Genomic DNA, 6,392 nt, shown 5'->3' with positions numbered 1-6,392 from the left:
GCTAGAAAGTATCAATAATTCGGCCGAAGCGTTCGGGTCTCGACAGCTCGTATCAGCCGAACCCGGACACGGCTCGAAGTTAGACCTCATTAAATCAAAATCACCCGAGTCAATTCCCTCGCGCAACGCATATAAAAAGGGTTCGCACCCGACCGTCGAGGCGATCGCCAGAAAAAAGACCGATCTGGATGGTCTTCACTAGGGTTTCTTTCCCGGGATTCTCGCCGTTTATTCCCTACGAGAAAAATCCCGGGAAATCTCGCATTTCAATAATAATAATTCTTGTCAGGTTTTCTTTCTATCATTTATTATACGAAAAGTTGCATCTTGAAGACTCACCTAAGAGAGAAATTTTGAAGTTTCGTGCCGCATATTATTGCCTATGTTTTACAAGTCTCTACTTGTTAGTTCACGTAATATCTATGTATTGTGTTTGCTCATCATCGAACAGCGGAGCACTCGCTGAAAGTATTATAAATATCACTCGTTGCACTTTAGTTTCGAATTCGCATTTATAAGTTAAAGAATTTGTTAAAGCTTACATTTCCATTTATATCCTATCGTTTGTAACTGTAAGTTGTGATTATTTGAAATTCCTATATTAGTCGATTACTCGTATTTTAAAACAATTTATTTTAATATAATTTATAAAATCAAACCATTGGCGTTTTCAGCTGCATATCTTTTTGTGACCAAATTGAGAACTAGATCAAGTGATCGAAGTATCGATCATTTTTGTTTTTTGAAGTCTTATTATGACAATTTATAAGTTTTTTCTTTTTTTTGAGAGAGAGATTTTTGTTTTCATAAATTTTTTTAGTAGTATTTTCTTATGTTCAACTGAAAATAATTTGTTTTGGAGAAGTATTTTTTGTTCAATTCAAAATTGTTGTTTTTTGTTATTTATGGAATAAGTATATTTTTTATTTCATCTTTAGAAATAAACTAGTATCTTTTCGTAATCATTATTATGTTCATTAAAACTCCCAATGAAACGCTTTATTTTACTTTTGTCTTATAATGTAGGAGAACATAAATTAATTAAGCCTAACGCGTCGGTATGGGTGAGATTAGCCCTACACTTTTAGTTACTTACTAGAAAATAAATTAAATTATTCAAATTTATGATATTCCTGTATGATATTTTTTATTCATATGAAATTCTATTTTACTATCTCATCCCGGAAAAAGAAATTATTTTTCCCGTAATCCCGCTGGAGGCAAATTTTCCGGGAAATGAGAAACCCTAGTCTCCACCGACCGTCCCGAAGGCACGCCATCAGAATAAACGCCTAACGAGATACAGTAGAGTGTCGTTTATCCGAAAAAATTCCAGTTGGCAAATTTAAATTTTTGCTAGTGCTGTGGCGCTGCAATCTTTGGCTATATCCAATATTTTTTTTGTTGATGTGTGTGTTTTAGCTGGCAGTTCTGGCACTTTTGTGTGGTGTTTTCCTGGGGACTGTGTGTCATGCTGAATAGAACGTTTTTGATACTAGATCAACTTCTAAAGTATATTTTTTTTATTTTTATATTTTTCAATATATTTATTTTGTTTGTACAAAATAAACAATAATTTTTAACGATACAATGATCACAATTATTATTTTAGAAAGTTTTCGTTAGGCTTAACATCGACGAAAATTCAACGCGAAGCGATACGCAACGGAGAAAAATTTCAACATGAAATTTTTTCGTATATAATCGGTTATCCGAACAACTCAGTCCCCAATTGATTCGGATAAACGACGCTCTACTGTATTATGTTTGTCAATTTATGTAAACTCTCTCTCTCGGTGGACTCTGAATCTATGTTAGTCAGTCGTTAAGAAACTAGCTACTTGCTAAAGCTATCCGTGTTTGAACTAGACTAATGTTAACGTTATGGAACTTTATTATGTTTCGTCTGCTGTAATCTTTATTGTTATTTATATTATAAATTTGTAAAGTTTATCTAAATGATAGTATTAACTCGTGCATCGTCGAAACCCTATCGACTTATCCACCGCTCTCGCCACTCCGTCTGATGCCCTCCAATAACTGATAGAACGTACCAGAATCGAGAGTTAAGACACTATTTCTTAACCGGTTTCAGAGAAAAGGAATCCGGAAAGCCATTCAGTGACACTGAGCGGGTTTTACCAACCCGATGCCGAGCAAAGGGGTTTTAATCGATATCCATCGACCCCCGGCTTCTCATATTATTTTACTACTATGATTAATTTTGTCTTTTGCATGAGACACATTTGCATACAATGTCCTTACTACTGCTTTCATTTGCACTATCATTTATATTTTGCTCAAAATCATGTTCTCGTTTAATAAATTTATCCACTGCGCGCTTTTAAGGCGTTAAACTGCCCGCTGCGAATTTACGCAAAAGTTCGTTAGAGCGTAGTTTTCTGCTATTGAATTCAATGGAAAGTTTATGTATACTTTTAACAGTTATTTTTAAGTAAAACAAATGTATAATTTAATAATAACAGTTGTGAAATTTAACACATTGTTGATAATGTGATATTATGTTCTTTGGAACTTTCACGTTTAAATACAGTACTTCACGTTTCGTTTGAATAAAATCAAGTCGAAATGTCTGCAGATAAAACGTATGTAAGACAGATTATTGTATACGAGTTTCGGAAAGAATATAATGCCATAAAACAATAAAAAAATTAATCATAACGTGTATGGAATAATATGCCTTTATTATAATTCTACGGAACATTAATAGAAAGGTTGCGGCCGACGTTTTCTTCGCAAAAACGCGAACGTTGGATGTTCATGCCGCCTTCCGCACAGTGGGGCCAAATCCCAAAAAGCTGGCCAAAAATCAAAAGCGTTATCAATTTGGCTGAAAGTCAGTACTCGAGGGTTTTCGGGATCCCTGATTACGAATCCAAAGTAAAAATTTGAAATAAAAACAAAATGGTGGATTTAACACGAACCACTTTTATAGAAAAAGTACAAAATAAATCCATATATTGTTTAATACGATAAAACATACAATCGGTTGATTAAAAGTTCACGCATCGTCATCCAAAGAATAATTTGATTCGCAATCAGATGATTCAACTTTGAAATCGCTGGAGCTTCCCGTACTCGCTGATATACGTGGCGCAACTAACAATAAAACTGCTTCCGGAAGCAACGACTTTGAGTTTTTTCGAGGTAATTCGCGCAAACTCGAAATAAACGGATCGGATATTAATAATAGGAGTAAAATAATGTCTTCCTTTGTTTTCACTCGGGAACTTTTCTTGCAGAATCTTCTCGAAACTTTTTAATGTATTTATTACTAGACTCTTGAGCGTCTTCGGACATCTGCCCTATCGGCAATACCGATGAATTTATCACTTCTGTACCACGAATCAATATCTTATGTACCGAAGTTGGTACGCAGAATCACGGATATAACTGCGCAAAGTAACGAGCTGTCTGTAAGGCATAATCTTGAAATTCTATGAAGTCGATTTCGTGGCCACACAAAATTGTCTGCAATATCACACGGAAACGCTTAATCGAGTCCTCATCAACCCCAGTAATAGCAGCAGAAATGCTTGAGTTTTCGAAAAATCGTCGAGCAATATTCCCATTATTCGAGCTACCGAAACCAATACTATACGGAAACCCCTCTGTATATTCGTTTTTCAGGGTCTTATTTGTTTATTTTTTTTATCACTATGCGCTTGCCACAGTTTGATTTCAAGCTTATATGCTTCACGCTAACAACATTCAAAACACACAGACAAATTCGAGAAAAAGAGCAAAACATTCCGCGTCGTTAATGTACAAAATTCAGAAAACTGTTTTTTACATAGCAAGAACTCGCGCCAATGACACAATTGCAGCTAGTTGCAGCTAGTTTTAACTTTTTTCATTCAATAATAGTTTCATCTACAACACGCGATCGGTCCAGTCGCAGAACTGTACAGAATTTATGAACTTTTCTCTACGTGTTTAAAATTTTCTGTTGTAATATTCCGTTGATTTTCGTACAAATCATTCGTTTACTGTTATCACATAAAGTATTATTATCAATTTTGTGTTACATAATAATAATCTACTTACTTACAGCTGCAGATTCCATTTTTTAAATTTAAATTTGATTGGTTTTTAGAGATTTGACACCCTCTTGAATATAGCGTAGAAATCTTTGCTTACTGCATGACGCGTCTAGCTCGATCGAGGGTCCTCTTTCGACTGAACTACAATAACAGGTATAAGGGATAGGGGGCGCTAAAGTCTAGAATTCGACCTTCGGACTCTTATCCAACCTAACCCACAACTAGAAATTACTGGAACTTAAACTTTATTTTTTTACTTTTGGCCAGCTTTTTGGGATTCGGCCCCACTGTGTTCCGTAAGCCTAGAAGTTTGACAATGGCGTTTGGAACGTCAGTGGAATCATGCTCGACATTCCAAACGCCATTGTCAAACTTCTAGTTCCACAGGAAGGCGGCGCTGAACCTCCGACATTCACGTTTTCGCGATAAAAACGTCGGCCACAACCTCTCTGGTATTCCGAGGAACACCGGTTGTAGAGACACAATTGTAGGCGCTATCCAAACGACCGATACTTCCACTGTATACACTAGATATAGATAGTAATGTTTCGTCTTGTAGACACACCTTTAGATTTCGCCACGAAGCATATCCCCGTAAATGGAATTTTAACTTCTGATAAGACCAGTATCATGAATTGAGAAATTAAAAGTTTTCTTACTTCAAATAAAGTAATTTTTGAAAGTAAACTTACAAGTTAGAATTGTGCGAGAGCATATTGAAATTACAAATAAAAATTTGGATATTGATACTGTTACGAGCTATGAGGCTCGGGATATAAATTCAAAATACAGTTTACCGAAATTTTAGATACACTCACTTTTTACACTCTTTACACTTGTTAGATACACTTTTCAGATGCACTAACCACAAAAACTTTATATCTCTCGTTAAAAGATAAACTTCTCCAACGTTCTAATTTTTCGAATTCTTCTTTTCTTTTTCTTTTTCAAAAACATTCTTTTTCGTTTCGCCACTCTCCGCATCATGGTGCTAGTCTGTTTTTAGAGCCAGCGCGACAATACAATGATAAAAGAAAATCTATCTGTAGTATTGTGGGGAGTGTGTGGTGGTAAAACGAGTTTCCTGTATAATTACTTTTGAAAATACCATATATAATATTTATTATTAATTTATGTAATAAATGTGTAAGAAATAAAAAATAGATTGTGTTAATTTAAAACTTATAAAATTTATTATTTTTCTTTTAGAGATGTCCCATAGTGGCGTTTGGAAAATTTCAGTTTTTGATGTAATATATTTAAATATGGAAATATCTGCACAAAATTACAAAGTATGCTTTAAATACTTTAATTTACTATTACAGAATCCTGCTTTTATTCAATTAAATGAATTAAAAACTGAAATCGTTGGCGGATTTCATTTTGATGTTTTTGAAATATTACGAGAAAAATTAAACTTCAAGTAAGTTTAAGTTTACTTTTTTCAAAGATAAGAATTTTTATTAAAATCATTTTTGATAAAATCATTTTTCTTGATTATGAAAAGAGAACAGTACACTTTTGTTAACTTTTGAAACTGAACCCTATGTTTTGTACTAGTCCTTTGTTCGTATAGCACTGATTCGCATAACACGGCCCTTGTTCGGAACCTAACTATCATGTTTTATACGAGGGATAATTCAATTAACATAGATATAAAAATATAATTGATTATTGATTGTTCAAAGACTTTTAATAAAAATTCTGGTTAATAACATATTCTAGTTCTTTCTATAAAAATTTTTCCGCACTTATTTAGTAAAGAGAATAGACCACTTTTCTATTTGACACAACGAAAGCAACGTATAAACTACGGAGTTATAAGTAACCGGAGGAAAAAAAGGTAGTTAACCAGCAAAGCTAATACATGCAGGCGAAGTTTGGTAGGCAGTAGGCATAGTGTGCAGCGAAGAACTAACATTTTGTATATATTTGTCGAAGCATTTTACTTCGAGTTAAGTTTGTTTAAACTCGATATAATTTGAAGAGTAGCTGACAATAGCATATAAATCGATAAAATTATATATATATTGTCATTGATTTCACATTTATGCATTTGTAAACAGATGAACATTTGATGGGCTATCGGCACATGCGTTTTATTTCGTGTTCGGGCTGCCTTAGGGATCTACGACGAGTAAAATATCTTAATAATGGTATTTTGTTAATTCTTTCGGGGAAGGATGCAGAATAGTGGGAAAATTTAAATAATAGGGAAATAGTGGAATGTAAAGTACAGCTGTGAATGCTGTCAAGAAGGAACGTATCCATAAGAACATTTATATGTGATACAACAGACGAACTTGTTTTGTAATTTTAAAATATTAT

Source organism: Centruroides sculpturatus, unplaced genomic scaffold (assembly GCF_000671375.1).
Source record: "Centruroides sculpturatus isolate CEXI.00-Female unplaced genomic scaffold, Cexi_2.0 scaffold1115, whole genome shotgun sequence".
Classification (NCBI taxonomy): domain Eukaryota; kingdom Metazoa; phylum Arthropoda; class Arachnida; order Scorpiones; family Buthidae; genus Centruroides; species Centruroides sculpturatus.
This window is presented reverse-complemented; position numbering follows the sequence as displayed.